General features: G+C 42.8%; 1 long non-coding RNA gene across 3 annotated transcripts in view; it reads right to left on the bottom strand.

Annotated features, from left to right (window-relative positions):
- Positions 1–8198: 8198 nt before the first annotated feature.
- The window catches only part of LOC309542654, a 38986-nt gene continuing 31691 nt past the window's right edge, over positions 8199–15493 (bottom strand). For all 3 annotated transcript variants that reach the window (XR_014224339.1, XR_014224340.1, XR_014224341.1), the window contains exon 4: positions 8199–8506. This is a non-coding gene — a long non-coding RNA (uncharacterized lncRNA). The remainder of the gene's footprint in view (positions 8507–15493) is intronic.

Genomic DNA, 15493 nt, shown 5'->3' with positions numbered 1-15493 from the left:
ATATCTACTGTTGGTTTGATTGTCTTTTCTTCAATAGCCTTTATTTTCATGGCTCAGCACAGGATTTTTATTTTAAAATTAAGTGCAGATATTTAGTCAGGTGGCAGAGGTAATACCTTGCAATTGAGTAAAATAAGGTTTATGTACTTTTCATTCAGTGCAGTGTGTGTGCGAGAGAGAGAGAGAGAGAGAGAGAGAGAGAGAGAGAGGTGGCAATGAGGTTGCTATGGCAATTACTTGTCACTAATGATAGGAGGGTAATTAATGCAGTAGATTCCCACATAGCTGTTCAGCACGCAACTTAGACATCTCCCTGCTGTATATTTCTAAGTTTACCAGATTTGGCTCATTTTTACACTGTTACATATGTAGAATAATCCTTTGATCTTAACATATTAAAAAAATCAATTATCCGTGCTTCTAGTAAACATATTTAGTCAGCTGCCGAGGCCTGCTCTTTACAGGATATTGACCAAGCAAAGTATTGCTGGGTGAGCCACCAATTAAGGGCTCAATCTGTCATGGTCTGCTGATCTCAAAGAAGCTGAACCCAGAAGATTAAACCTAGGAACCCAGGAAGCTGGCTTCTACTGAGTCAAACCATTGGTCCATCTAACTCAATACTGTTGACACTGACTGGTAGCTGCTCTCCAGAATTTCAGGCAGGGGGGGGGGTGTTTCAGGCAGCCCTACCAGGAGATGCTAAACATTGACCTTGTGACCAAATGTTTTCCCACTGATTCCCTCAGAGGGCATTGTGCTGGCTTGTGAGAAAGGGGTTGGCGAAGAAGGTTTAGTGGCTCCGCAGGCACCCGCCTTCAGCAGGGGTCAGGCACCAGGCCATTGGGTTACGGGACCCTGAGGAAACTGGCTGTGGGCTTAAAGCAGGTGAGCGGTCCAAAACAGACAAGGGTTGAGCTGTAGAGCAACAAGCAAGTCTCAGGAGGAGCTAGCAGTGGTTCCCAACCTTTTTTGGCCATGCTCCACTTAAGCATCTCTAAAATCCTGAGACATATCATTCTTATTATTCAAAAAGTGAACTCCAATTCATGTGGAGGAAGCCTAAAAGGCCATTAACTGTTAATAACTCATTCTCGAAAATGCCCTCCTTAAAAATCAAATTGCCCCCCTTGGAGCGCATGCCCCACGATGGGAACCACGGGGCTAGAGGGAGGTGTGCAGTCAAAACCAGGCAGGGCTCAAATTCCGAAGCATCAACAGGCAGTGGCAGCGCTTCATGCTCCGGCACCAGGGGGCAGAGAGCAGGCGGGGGCAGGGCTGGCGCGCATCCTGGGGGCATGACACACATCCTGGGGGCATGCGCACCGCCCATAGGGGCTTGGCGCCCAGCGCAGGCAAGGGAGCAGCCGCAATGGCACCCCACCAGGATCATGCTGCCGGGGGCGGTGCGCTCCCCCCGCACTCCTCTTCCTCTTCTTCCTCCGTCAACAGGGGTTCAGGAGCGCTGGGAAATTAGCATCCTCACACCAGAGACCTGTTGATTAGACTTGAGGACCAAGCACTGTGGCTTTGTAGAACATGGTGTCAGCTGATTAAATGCTCTGGTGGGCTGGTACCTCAAGCCTAGATGACGCTCTCAAGCAAAGAGTTCAGTCTCCCAGACCTGGCGCAGAAACAGAGTGTTGGTGATGCAGGGCTGGGCACTTGGTGTGGAAAAATCACACTTGGATCTTTCATATTTCTGAGAGCATCAGCATAGCATGCTTAAGGACCGCTGAACCAACCTGGATCCTGCAATCATCCGCTGAGGCCCCTTTTCACGTGCCTCCTCCACAAGAGGTCCAGAGGGTGGAAACATGAGAATGAGCCATTTCTGCAGTGGATTCCCGTTTGTGGAAAGCTCTCCCTAGGAAGGCTCGCTTGGCACCTTCATTAGGCACCAGGTGAAAACATTTATTTATTTATTTATTTATTTATTTATTTATTTATCTATCTATCTATCCATCCATCCATCCATCCATCCATCCATCCATCCATCCCCACCCAATAGCCTAGTACTTGTACAAACATATTGTCAGGCCTTTGCAGACACTCTGTGTCCCTATTTTCCAGGGCAGATTGTGATTTGTTCCTGCAGTGTCCCGCTTTGCCTTAGGATGTCCCTATTTTCATCGGAGAAATGTTGGAGGGTATGGAGTTATGAGACCCCTGAGCCAAGGAGATAAGTAACTATACAACCTTTAGATGACGTCTGAAGGCAGCCCTGCATAGGGACATTTTTTATGTTCAATGTTTTATTATGTTTTGACATATGTTTTAAGCTGTCCAGAGTGGCTGGGGCAACACAGTCAGATGAGTGGTGTATAAATAATACAGATATTATGCCACCATGTGTAGGGGATGGGGGCCTATATCCAGGTGTTGATTGAACCCAAAGGGATCTCTTTGCCTGCAATGAACATGTCCCAAGGCAAGAAAAACAACCCCAAACTACTGTATTGGCCTGTCTACTAGGCACTCACGCAAAAAGCACAAATCCATTTCCTCCCCTTCCCCCTGTAACAAAAGGGAGAGCTAAAAACCATCTTGCGGTGATAGCATTTCAAGAGTGAAAAACTGAGCCAAAACAAATGCTCAGAAAACGCAATTATTATTTATTTAGTTGCTGCAATTCAGTTCCTCCAAGAGTGGCCCTTGACATTTTACTGAATTTAGTTCTGTCATTTAGATTTCGTAGCAGCTGAATACTGCGAATAAGAAGAAAGCTCTATCCATTTGTTTACTGATGACCTTCCATGTGACTTTAAAAATAAAACAAATGTGCTATAGCAACATGAATAATTGGCTCTTTTCATGAATTAAGCAGTTTCACAGTCTTATTTTTGCTTGCCTTGTTTATGCCTCGAGTGAGACGTTCATAAATGTGGAGGATATCAGCTTTCCATGTGCAAAACTGCTGCGTTATTTGCTGCTCTCCACACACCCCTGGGAGGTCTGTGGCCACTGCCTGTTCCCTTCCATGGGCCTGTTGAGTTTGGGTCCCACGTGGAGGCCGGAGCCGCAGGATGGATGACGGCAGAGCAAAGAGAGAAGGGGCATGTGCAAACTTCGCAAAGCACACCACAAGCGCCAGCTTGTAAAGCTCACAAGCGGAGACTGCAGTCCATCCCGCTTCCACGCTGTCACATAATACGAGATGCTGGAAGTTGTGAAGCAATGTGTTTAAGTATAAATAGTCACCACTGGCTTGAAGAAGTAAAACTGTTCTCTCAGTTCAGTCAACACATTGCTTGCTGGGGAAGCTGAGAAGCCAATGGCCTCGACTCACCAGTGATTTCTCCCTGCAAAATGAAAGCAGGCAATAATTTGGTGTGTAATATTGTCTATTAGGTGGCGCATAAAGGCCTGCATTGTATGTTCATACTGTAGCTGTATAGAAAACATTACAGAATGAGCCTGCTTTTAGCCTGATGCCTCATACAGCGGTAATTAAGGAGAACAGCCTTTTGATTTGCTACTATTTGCAGTTCTGCAGGAAAAACAGAGTTTAGGCCATCTTGTGCTGTGCATTGTTGCTATGCTTAATCTCCTGATTTGCCTGCAACAATTACGAGCAGCACCTATGGAGCATTTAATTGCTTGCCTTCCTATTCTGCGACAATTGTAATTACTGTGCAGCGGTTTGGTGTTTTGCTGTGGGGTGTTCTTTGTTGTTTTTTCGCAAGGACGCACACATCCACCACCACCACTACCCCCCAACTAGGGTGGCTTATTTTCTTTTAGGACATGGAACTGAAGAGCACCCAAAGTATGGTTTATAAACGCTTGCCCCTCCCCCCAAAAAAATATGAGGGATAGGGGTTGGCTCTTCCTCACTGGAGGTCTTTAAGCAGTAAGTAGATAGTGATCTCTTGGAGATACTCTACTTCTGGATCTCCTGCACTGAGCAGGGTGTTAGTTAGACTGCAATGTCTACATGACCCTCTCTGTAGTGTCTCCTTCTCTGTTGACATGGTTGTGGAGAAACACACTCAACTTCCTTCCAGCTTGCCTGCCTAGATGGCTGTAAAAGAGGATTAAATTCCTAGAGGGGCCTATTAACAGCCACAATGGCTATGCTTAGCTTCCATAGTATGAGGCAGCGATGCTTCTGAAAACCTGTTGCTGGAAAGCACAGGAGGGGAGACTACTGTTGTGCTTGAATTCTGCTTGCTGGTTTCCCACAAGCATCCACTTGGCCACTGTGAGAGCAGGATGAGGAGTAGATGTTCTTATTTAAAGCAACAGCAGGAGTCAAGAGCCTTCTTTAGTCAGGAACAATAAACACAGAGGCAGAAATCTAGCAGCTTAGACGTTATCAACTTCCCCAGACCTGGTACCCTCAGATGTTTGGGACATCTGTGCTGGCTGCAGCTGGTTAGAGTTGGAGTCCAACACCAGTCTGGGCAAAGCTAGTTTACAGAATACTATCTCTGAACGTGGAGATTCCATTTTGCCATCATGGCCAACAGTCAATGGCAGAGCTCTCCTCCATGCATTTGTCTGTTTCCTCTCTCTTGTGTGTGGGTTGTGCAGTTCTGACTCCAGGTTTGCGAGGGGGAGAGCAGGGCTACCCCATCCCTGCCATTGCCCCACACTGCGCATTGTCCCACACACATATTGGGGAAGCCAACAGGGAAGCACACTAAATGTGCATAAGCTCTCCTTACACTGATTTTATGGGGCTTATTCAACTTTGGTTGTAGTTCAGCAGTAGAACATCAGCTTTGCACACAGACGGTCCAAGTCTCAATTCTCAGAATGTCCAGGTCGAGATGGGAAATCTTGGACAGCTGCTGCCAGTCAAGGTAGACAAGTGTGAGCTAGACGAACCAGTGGTCTGACCAATATAAGGCCATTTCCAGTGTTCCTATGGCATTAAAAAAAATCTGTTTCATTTTGGATTGTCATTCTGAATGGAGAATCCAGCTGTGCTACATCCACAGTTCCAAACAAACAGTGGGTTTCTGCATCCCAGCATTGGATTGGAGTTCTGATAGCACCAATTGCCTCTTTTAGTAGGGTAGGGGACTGAGCTCACTCCCTCTGTCCCTCCTAAACAAGTTTTTGGCAGTGTCCCAGCTTACACCATGGAACCATCACTTGGATTAAAGGCCATTCTCAGGAGCCCATGGGCACTGTGCAGCACACTGAAGCATGCACATATTTCTGAATTTGGATTCAAAGATGGGATGAAACAAAATAAAGTGGGGGGTGAATCTTGTTCAAAGTTTTTAATGGGTCTTGTTTTTATCTGTAAGGTGTCTTGAAGGGGAAAGGTGGAGTATAAATAAATGAAAAAGAAGAAGTAGTGGTGGCTGTCTAATCCTGAAGGCATTTCCTCACCCTGAAGTATTTTCATTCACTTTTAATGACATCATCACATACTTAAATAATCTCATTGGTACATTGTGCCACAATGTCATCCTGTCTACCTCATGATGCCCAATTGGCTGAGATCACCCATGTGACTTATCCAAGAAGAAGCCAGGGGGAAATGGCTTCAAAGCAGCAGCAGCTATGGGAAACAATGAGAAGGATCAAAGAGGTGAAGATTTGTACTACACGTTTTTTATTTTTACCCCACCAGACTCACTGCTTTCAACCTGAAAATTGCAACTGGATAATATTTAGCCAAGATTGGAGAATATGGTTTCTGGGTTCCCGAGAATCCCCTGTGAGAGTTTCTGGACATTGTTTTGCAAATTGCATTGTAAAGCGGACTCCTTATCTGAACGAACCTGGGCACGGAGCCCTGTAGAAGTAAGCCTTACGTTCATCCACACTTCTGACCAGCCAAACACTTTAGATATTAGGTATTTGAGGTTTCACTGTGTATGGATGTGAGAACAAGTTGGGCTTCCCCCTCCCTTGCAACACACCTTGTGATGCCAACAGCTCATATGATTTACAGTCTACCAAAACAGTAATTCACAATAACAGCAGCATGATGAGATTAAACAATGTTCCTCGGCTGATGGTGAGAACTCACTGTTTGGCAGCACTGCCTGGAACATGAGATGAGGCAATGAGCTGGAAATTGCCAAGCAAGCAAGAAGAAGCTCATCTATAATCATGTCTTTTGGAGAGTCAAGCATGCCTTTCTTCACATGGTGGGTTCTGTCCTTTCTCAAACAGGGACTAAGTGAAAAGCAATATGACAAACGGTATGATCCAGTGGAAAGAATATTCGACTTCAACCAATCAATCATGTTTATTGTTACAAACCAAAGATATACAGTGACAGCCAAGACAGAAACAATCGCCCTGGTACAGTTTTTATTTCATTTTTTAAACCACAAATTGCTGTTCTCTGGGTTGCAGTTCCTGTCCAGATGTGTTCAAGGTATTACATTCTAGTAAATAATGTGGAAAATCCTAGGCAGCCTTGTTAGTGCGAATGCATAATTTGGATTCATAAGAGTTTCTTATAACAACTTGGCAATACTGCAGTGACCACAGATTGATGCTGGAATACAGTAAATGTTCTTACTTGAGGAAAAGTTGAGACAAAGGCGTCCTATCTTTAAACTGCAGCCATAGATTTCCTGAGTGACCTCATTCAGGTCACTATTTTCACTTTGACTGCCAAACCAGTAACAAAATAAAAAAGAGAGAAAGATTTGGAGAGAACGTTGCCATGATTCTGGAGATATTATTTTTATTTACCATATTTTTCTGTCAATAAAATGCCCCCATGTATAAGATGCCCCCTATTTGGGGGAACTCAGATTTAATGGGGGGAGGTGGCCCCATGTATAAGACACCCTCTAATTTTTGACATTATTTTTTAGGGGAAAAACCTAGTCTTACACACTGAAAAATATGGTAATTTCTATCCAAACTTAATTATTTGCATTTTTAAGCAGTGTACATAAAAAAATCTGCAGAAAATGGACAATAAAACAAAACCCTACCTTAAAATGCCTGCTAGAACAAAACAAAAAAGACTTAGTTATGCACCTGAGGCAAGGAGGGTGCCTTTCTAATCTCATGGGGGGGGGAGTTCCACAGGATTAGGCCCACTACACACTACACACCACACAGAACACATGTTTTCTAGTAGTTATGACCCATGCATCAGAGCCTTGAAGGTTCTCCAACATGGAGATTCAACTAAACCATTCTGCTAGCAGAATCCTATAAAAGGATTTCTGCTAGTACATTGGGGCTAACCTCTCCTCCTCCTCCAGTAAATCCCTGTGACACCCAAATTGGCTTGGACTGAAAGTTAGCCACCTCTGATATGTGGACTTGAATGAACATAGGGGGGAAGCATGCACAAGTGCGCTAATTCTGCCACACTGTGTTCATACCCACTGCCCTCCACAAGTTTAAAGATGATTGCAGCAGAAGAGCCTGCTGTACTCATGGAAGCTCCCATGCATTTTGGAACCCTGATTTTTCCAGGGTTCCAGAACACACCGAAGGCTCCGCAAGTCCAGGGGTCTTCCTTGCTGCAGGGAAGCCTGATTTCCCAAGGCTAGCTGGTGCTGATGAGAGTTGTAGTCTGGAGAGCTCCGAAGGCTAGCCTAGAGAATCATCAGAGGATGCACCTGAATATGTTCTAGAATTAAGGAGGCAATGTGAGTAGTGATGTTGTAGTTTACTAGCCACAATATTTTAGAAAAATTTGATTACAGCATTATGGGAAACCCTACACTCTGGACATAGAATGGGCTACTCCTTCTAAAGAAAACAAAGAAAACTATCAAAGCTTAAATATGGTGCTTCAGGCTGATTTAGCCCCATTGACTAATAGCAGTAAATCCAGATTAACATTGTCTTGTCTGGGCTGTGGATTATGATTGTAAATGGAAATGGAGTTAATGAGTGTGTATCATGAGCTAGCTGCATCCTTTCTTAGTCAGCTGACACAAGGATAAACCATTGACCATTGCGTTTGGAAAATAAGCACATAATTAATGCACAGTGTAAAATTGAACAGCTAACAGATGGATTAATTACAGACTGATTGTATGTCTGTATATATGTGTGTGTGTGTCACTGCTAACAAGAGACTATGACAAAGTTATTTTGAGATACGGATTTGATTTTGCAAAGAACTCAGGATATTTGCGAGGTTACTGAAAACTGTGCTTCCCCAATGAAAGTGTTAGCAAGCAGTGAATGATTTAGAGTGTGCCTAATTAAAAACAGATACCCATACATAAAGACACAATGAGGGTAAACAAGTGGCAGAGACCAGATTTGTTTCTAATAAATGTGGAGGCAATCACAACACAATGCAAAGACTCCCAGCACAAGGGGCAAAGTATCAGACATGCAATAAAAGCAAACTCTTTGAGAGAAATGTGTTTTCCTCAGCACAAATTGAGAATAGAGACAAAAGCAAAATACATTAATGAACATGCAGCTGTAAGATAAAGGCCTGGTGGTGGTGGTGGCGATGGTGGTGATGATGATCATGCAGAAACAAACTTCTTGCTTGATTCTTCCCCGTGAATGTACAAAACAGGACTTGACAACAGATTGCTTTGTGACACTGGGAATAAATGAACAAAAATTGAATTTCAAAACAGATCTCAACGCTGAATGCAGCATAATCACACAGCCAGCAGAGACAAAAAGATTAGTGATTGCCCACTGTTAGCACTGCAAATTAGGCTTGTTTCACAAAACAAGTCCGTGCTACAAAGCTATGCTGGCATGACAGGGTAAGGACAGATGCCACTCAGTCTGAAAAGCAGCAAGGCAGGGAATTTCATGTGCAGTTGGGTTAAAGAGGAGTTTGCAAACACAGATAATCCAATCGGTCTGAAACCTTTCTAGCAGTAAGAACAGAAGAGACGCTCTTCTTGATAGCACACTATACGGAACAATAACTCATTGGCTTCTTCATGATCCCCCACATTGCATGGATGTATCTGCATTCAGAGTGTCGCATTATGGTTTATAGTTCTGCACTTATGCCATAGTCATTAGGTCCCATGCAACGCATTAGTTTTCAGTAGCAGTAAGTAGTAGATAGAAGAGAGCTTCAAGGATTTAATGGTTCACAATGACCTAAAAACGCATAATGTCATTGTACATAAATATATTCGCATACGCCCCCTGCCTTATTTTCTAACCCATTAACTGAATTTGGTATCCTTCTCAAAGTTATGACAAAAACAACAGCCTAAACTCAGGTAATGCAAGTTCTCTTTTTAAAATTATGTTTGTATTTTGATCACAATCAGCATTTGCCAAACACTTACCGATGATGAAAAACTCAAGCAGCAGGAATCTCAAACTCCAAATCTTGGACCTACTTTTGTTGTTGATTATACCATAAAACAGTGAAGCATTATAGGATACAAGTTGACTGGAAAGTTTGCTTGCTAACAAGAGCCACATATGTTCTATAGGACGGACATCTTTAAAGTTTTTAGACCTGAACTCTCCTTTAACCCCAAACTGTGACAAGGCACCCACTTTTAATATTATCAGTTTCTCTGTCTGTTTGCCTCTTTTTCCTTCCTTCTTTCTGTCTCTCTCCATCATTCTCCTTGTATTAAACAGCACAATCATAGACATCGACTTGGAAGTCTTACTGAAGTAGTACATACAGGAATGCTGTTACAGATAGGTAGCCGTGTTGGTCTGCCATAGTCAAAATATGTGTATCTGAAGAAGTGTGCATGCACACGAAAGCTCATACCAAGAACTAACTTAGTTGGTCTTTAAGGTGCTACTGGAAGGAATTTTTTTATACAGGAATGCTATTGGTGTAGCCCACCTTTATATTATTTATTGGTCATTATTACATCCCACCCTTTCTCCCAAAAAGGAACATAGAGAAGCTAGCAACATAAAACAATGCATTAATCATAAAAACATATAAAACATCAAACAGATCCACATCCATAAAAATAGCAGCAGATACTACCTACCTAACACCAATCACACCCAAAAGGACTGGGCAAACAGGCGAGTTTTCAAAATGTGCCTGAACACCTGATTTAACTTGGGACAGATTTCCACAGACATGGTGCTACCACTAAGAATGCCCTGCCTTGTGTGACAATCCTCATGTGACCTTAGATCAGGATGCCAGCAGCTTCTGCAACTTCAGCCACCACTTGAAAACTAACATCGTAAATCAGAATCTTTCTTTTGTGTTCATATGTTTCATTCAGCTGCATCATGGCTAGTAAATGTCTCCAGCATCCAGGGCAGGAGCACTAGGCTGTTATCAAATGAAAAATCACACTGGCTGTCCTGGCTGGAAATCAGACTAGATAGATAGATAGATAGATAGATAGATAGATAGATAGATAGATATAGATAGATAGATAGATGAGAGAGAGAGAGAGAGAGAGAGAGAGAGAGAGAGAGAGAGATGTGTAATAAAAATTAATAACCCACATTTCTCACTCCAAGGGAGGTCATTCAAAGCGGCTAGTAAAGCAAAGAAAACAATTATAAAATCATGAAAAATGCAGTAAATAAATAAATAAAAATAGCATCACATCAAAAAAAAAAGTTGTTATAAAACCAAAGAGCTAGAACAGAACTAAAAACTTAGTTGTCACAGCAAAATTAAAAACTGGTCGGGAAGAAATGTCTTCAGGTGTTGGCAGAACGCAGGCTGAAATGCTACGCAAACAGGAACGCAAACTCTGAATCCTTTTGGCATCATTCGGACATTATATGTAAGGCTGGTGTATTTGATGGCTTGCATATTTGTAAATAAGTTCAGTATCATCAAGGGTGGTCCATAGCGCAGTGAAGAGCATCTGTTGGACATGCAGAAGGTTCCATGATTAATTCTGGGTAGGACTCTGGGAGATCCTTGACTAAAATCCTGGAGACACATTGCCAGCCATGGACCAATTCTCTGATTCAGTATAAGGCAGCAGCTTCTTGTGTTACTACAAAATTCCAGAAGCTTACAGTGATCTCTCCTCCCAAAGGAAATCAAACACAGAAGAGTGCTGTCCCAGAAACATCCCACCACTTGGGGTGCCGAGAACAAGGAACAAGTTTTTAAAGATTCTGGAAAATATCATGTGAACAGAAATTTGCTTATGCAATTGAATTTCTTCTGCCTGCAGCCCACTGTGACATCAGATCTGTTGAGGGGGGGCCTCCAACCCCCCAGAGCAAATTTTGGGTGCATGGGAAAGAGCAGGATCAGGAAAGGAAGAGGACTTCTGTGTGTGGAAGTCCAGTTTGCTCACTGAGAGACAAAACCAGATGCCACCCTCTGTTATTTTACAGTTCCAGTAAAAATCACCAATAGTGGCTTCAATTGACTGTACAGTGGTACCTCTGCTTACGAACTTAATTAGTTCCAGAGGTCCCTTCTTAACCTGAAACCATTCTTAACCTGAGGTAGCCCTTTAGCTAATGGGGCCTCCCACTGCCGCCAGTGCACAATTTCTGTTCTCATCCTGAGGTAAAGTTCTTAATCCGAGGTACTACTTCTGAGTTACCAGAGTCTGTAACCCGAAGTGTTTGTAACCCGAGGTACCACTGTATTTATTCATAAGCCTCCCTACAATCTCTGGTGTGTGTGTGTGTGTACTCATAAGTAAATTGATAAGTAGAATGGTGAATAGATAGCACTCAAGTCAGTGAAAACTGACCCAGGATTTATGTCAGTGGAATTAATTTTTTCCAACCTTTGACCTGAATGAAGTTTTTAAAAGAGGGGATTTAGGAGAAAATCCATTATCCTTGTTGCCCATTCTCTAGTCCTGTGTATCAGTAACTCTACAATGTGCATATATTTCAAGAAAGAAAATGGTAAAAAAGAAACCTTCCCCTTTCCATTTTATTTTTGTTCCACTAACCCTGCAAGCTAAACATGTTCCATTTATTTTTAAATTAAGTGAAAATTAGCCAGGTGTGTTAGATAAGCTTTCTATACACAGGTCTAAATATTGACAAAGGAAGATGTGTCACTGGAAAAATCATCAGTCTAGCAATTATCACGTTAGCATGTTAAGTAGGATAAGATGTGAAACTTCCAAATGTGTCAATACAGATTATTTCATTTCCACCAGTTATCAGCTATACTGTGAACATCAGTGCCTTGATGTATACTCAGCGGCAGGTCACCTCCTGCAAGCAAATGCTCTCCACGCAGGAGGTGGAATTGCTGGGGTCAGACTGAAATCATGAATGTTCTGCAGCCCCAAACACAATGTCAAGCAGAGAATTATTGCAGAACATACCATCAAGCAGGAATGAAGTAATCTTCATCCAACCAGCCTGCCTACCACTGTTTTCTTTAATGAATTCTCACCGTTTCCGTATTGTGTTTTGAAATGTATATCCTCATTGCCCAGTTGTCAGTCATGTCATGTTTGTTAGTTATATCATCCTTTGTGTTTTTTTCTTTCCCTAGAGTAATTCATAAGTCTGTGTAGAGCAGATAAACAGTGAAGAAATGAAATGGTGTGAACAGTTTGCTGCAGTTTTCTCCCTACTGCTTGGGAGAAGAGATTCCACAACACTGCTTCTTTCTGGGAGAACGGGCTGCCCTGCCCTGCTATAAGTGAGGGACTCGTTTTGCACTGGCACGATTCATTGGCTGCGTACACCACATGCATTTAAAGCGCATTACTTCCTCCAAAGAATCCTGGGAACAATAGGCACCAACTCTATGGTACCAAAGTATGCAGGGATGGGGCTGAGCCACCACTAACTTGAGGGGCCGGGCTTCCCCACAGCAGTGGAGGGCCTCACCGAGCCTCACAGTCTCAAACCGATGCACATGAAGCAGGCCCAAAAGGGATCCCTTAGACCTGGAGGCAGTCCTACCAGAGGCAGCTTATAGCTACCATTTGGCCTATACAGTGGTACCTCAGTTTTCGAACGCCTCAGAAGTCAAACATTTTGGTTTTCGAACGCCAAAAACCCGGAAGTAACTGCTTCAGCTTTCAAACACTTTTCAGAAGTTGAACATGCCACACTGCTTCTGTATTGAGTTTTCCGTAAGTAAATGCTTCCATAAGTAAATGCTTCGGTTTTTGAACATTTCAGAAGTCCAACGGTCTTCCGGAATGGATTACATTCAAAAACCAAGGTACCACTGTAGCATGTAGCCAGCTTCAAAGACAAGATGGATACTGGTGATTAAATGCCCCAAAATGCCACATCTAAAATGTGTTTATTGGGATGAGGACATGTGCAGAATTCCTAATGATTCTCTCATTTAAACACACACACACACACACACACACACACACACACACCAGGGCATGGAGAATAATGAAAACACACAGCCAAGTTTGGGAATAAATGATTGTTAAATTAAATCCTGCAATGATAACATTTGAGCTCTCCATGCACAAGTTCCAAAAAAACACAGGCAACTCTGTTCTTTTATAATTACTAATTGTGTGGCCCATTACTTTTTCACACATCCTTTGAAAGAATATAATTGAGCCAAAAACGAAAGAGTATGGTTTAGTTGTTCAGATTCCCTAATTTTGTGAAATCAAACTGATGTGCTTTCAGAACTCCCCAGAGTTTTTGCCCCTCTATTTTCCATCCCAAAAAGCAAATTTGGGAGCAGGTAATGCACCTGTCCAGAATCAGGGGTGGGCAGAGATGACGACATTCTGAGACTTGGTGTGTATTTGGCCCATCCTCTGCCAAAGACCCTCACAAATGCACCAACATTTAGGAGATTAAAATTCCATTTGGATGGATAGAAATCTCTAATATATAGAAAAAGCACCTGCAGTGTACAGTGGTACCTCGGGTTATATACGCTTCAGGTTACAGACTCCGCTAACCCAGAAATAGTACCTCGGGTTAAGAACTTTGCTTCAGGATGAGAACAGAAATCGTGCTCTGGCAGCGCGGTGGCAGCAGGAGGCTCCATTAGCTAAAGTCGTGCTTCAGGATAAGAACAGTTTCAGGTTAAGAACCGACCTCCGGAACGAATTAAGTACTTAACCTGAGGTACCACTGTAGTATTGTCCACTGTGGAGGCTGCTAGTTATTACCAGGTTTTTAACATCCCTGTGGAAAGGAAGAAGAGAACAAGAGAGGCAGGCAAAGACAACATCAGGGCCTGCTCCTGCCAGACTGTCCCCTCACAGGGAGAACGGATACCAACTGCCATGTGCAAAGGAAGAAGAGTGTGCATGCAAAGACAGCAGCCACATTTACACCAAACATTTAAAAAATGGTCGTACCTCGGAAGTCAAATGGAATCCATTCTGGAAGTCCGTTCGACTTCCAAAATATTCAAGACGCGGCTTCCGATTGGCTGCAGGAAGCTCAATCAGAAGCCACGGAACCCGCATCGGATGTTCAGGTTCCAAAGAACATTCGCAAACCAGAACACTCACTTCCAGGGTTGTGGCATTCAGGAGCCAAAACGTTTGACTCGCAAGGTGTTCGACTTCCGAGGTATGACTGTACTATGAAATCACTCAGGAACTGTGGCTCTGGGAAGGGAATAAAGGTCTCCTAACAACTCTCAGCAGCCCCTACAAACCACAGCTCCCAGGATTTTGGGGGGGAAGCCATGATCATTTAATGTGGTATCATAGTTTTTTAAATTTATGGTGTGAATGTGGCCAACATCAGGGCCCACTCAAGTCAAACTGTTCCTCCCCAACCCCCAGGGCCAACTTTATATTTGTTTTGGCTTTTGAAAATTGCAAACCACCTTAGGTGACTTCACAGAAAGATGGCATATAAAATGCAATCAATCAGTCAGTCATTCAGTCTATGATCTGGTAACTGCTTACTCAAATATTGATAATTTATTGTGGTGATTCTTGTGGCACATGTGACCATCTGGGTTAATTGTTATTTTTACCACAACTAACTCAAATTCAGAGGCACACTTGAGGGGAATAAGAGTCTCCTAAAAACTCTCATCGCCCTTAATAAATTGCAGTTCCCAGGGTTCTTTGTAGGAAGCCATGACTGTTTAAAGTGGTATGATGATGCTTCAGATGTGTATTGCAGATGGGGCCACTGCTTGATATTTTAAAGTGATGATGCAGTGAAGCTTATACATGGGCAATTGACTACATCAACATAGCATTTAGGATGGAGGAGATCATATTCGCATTTTAATATGAACGTATTTTCATACTTCGCAAAACAGTATGTGAAGCAAAACACAGGTCCCCTTTGCCATTTGCGCTTCTCCAGATTTTGTGGTGCAGTTCTCCAACCAAAGGATGTGTACAAAACTGCCTAGATGAGTGGAAAGTGTATGCAAAACTTTGTGCATGAATGAAAATAAAAAATGCATTCTGTTATTTCTATACTAGACAAAATTGTGTATTATACTGTGCATATTAGCAGCAATGCAGATGAAAATATATGCAAATTTTCGTGTGGCTGTTTAATGAAAAATTCAGGAAAGTATGGGGAAATGAGGTGAACCAAACATAAGACCTGAAAAAGGAGAAATAGAGAGAAACCAAAACTGACAGATTCATCCATCCCTACACAGTATAACCCTTGCGTGTTTCTGTGACCCTATGTATGCCATTATATGTATCTTGTA

The sequence above is a fragment of the Podarcis vaucheri genome (assembly GCF_965113315.1).
Source record: "Podarcis vaucheri genome assembly, chromosome: 1".
Taxonomy (NCBI): Eukaryota; Metazoa; Chordata; class Lepidosauria; order Squamata; family Lacertidae; genus Podarcis; species Podarcis vaucheri.
The sequence above is the reverse complement of the archived record's forward strand: the minus strand, read 5'-3'. Positions and strand labels throughout refer to the sequence as shown.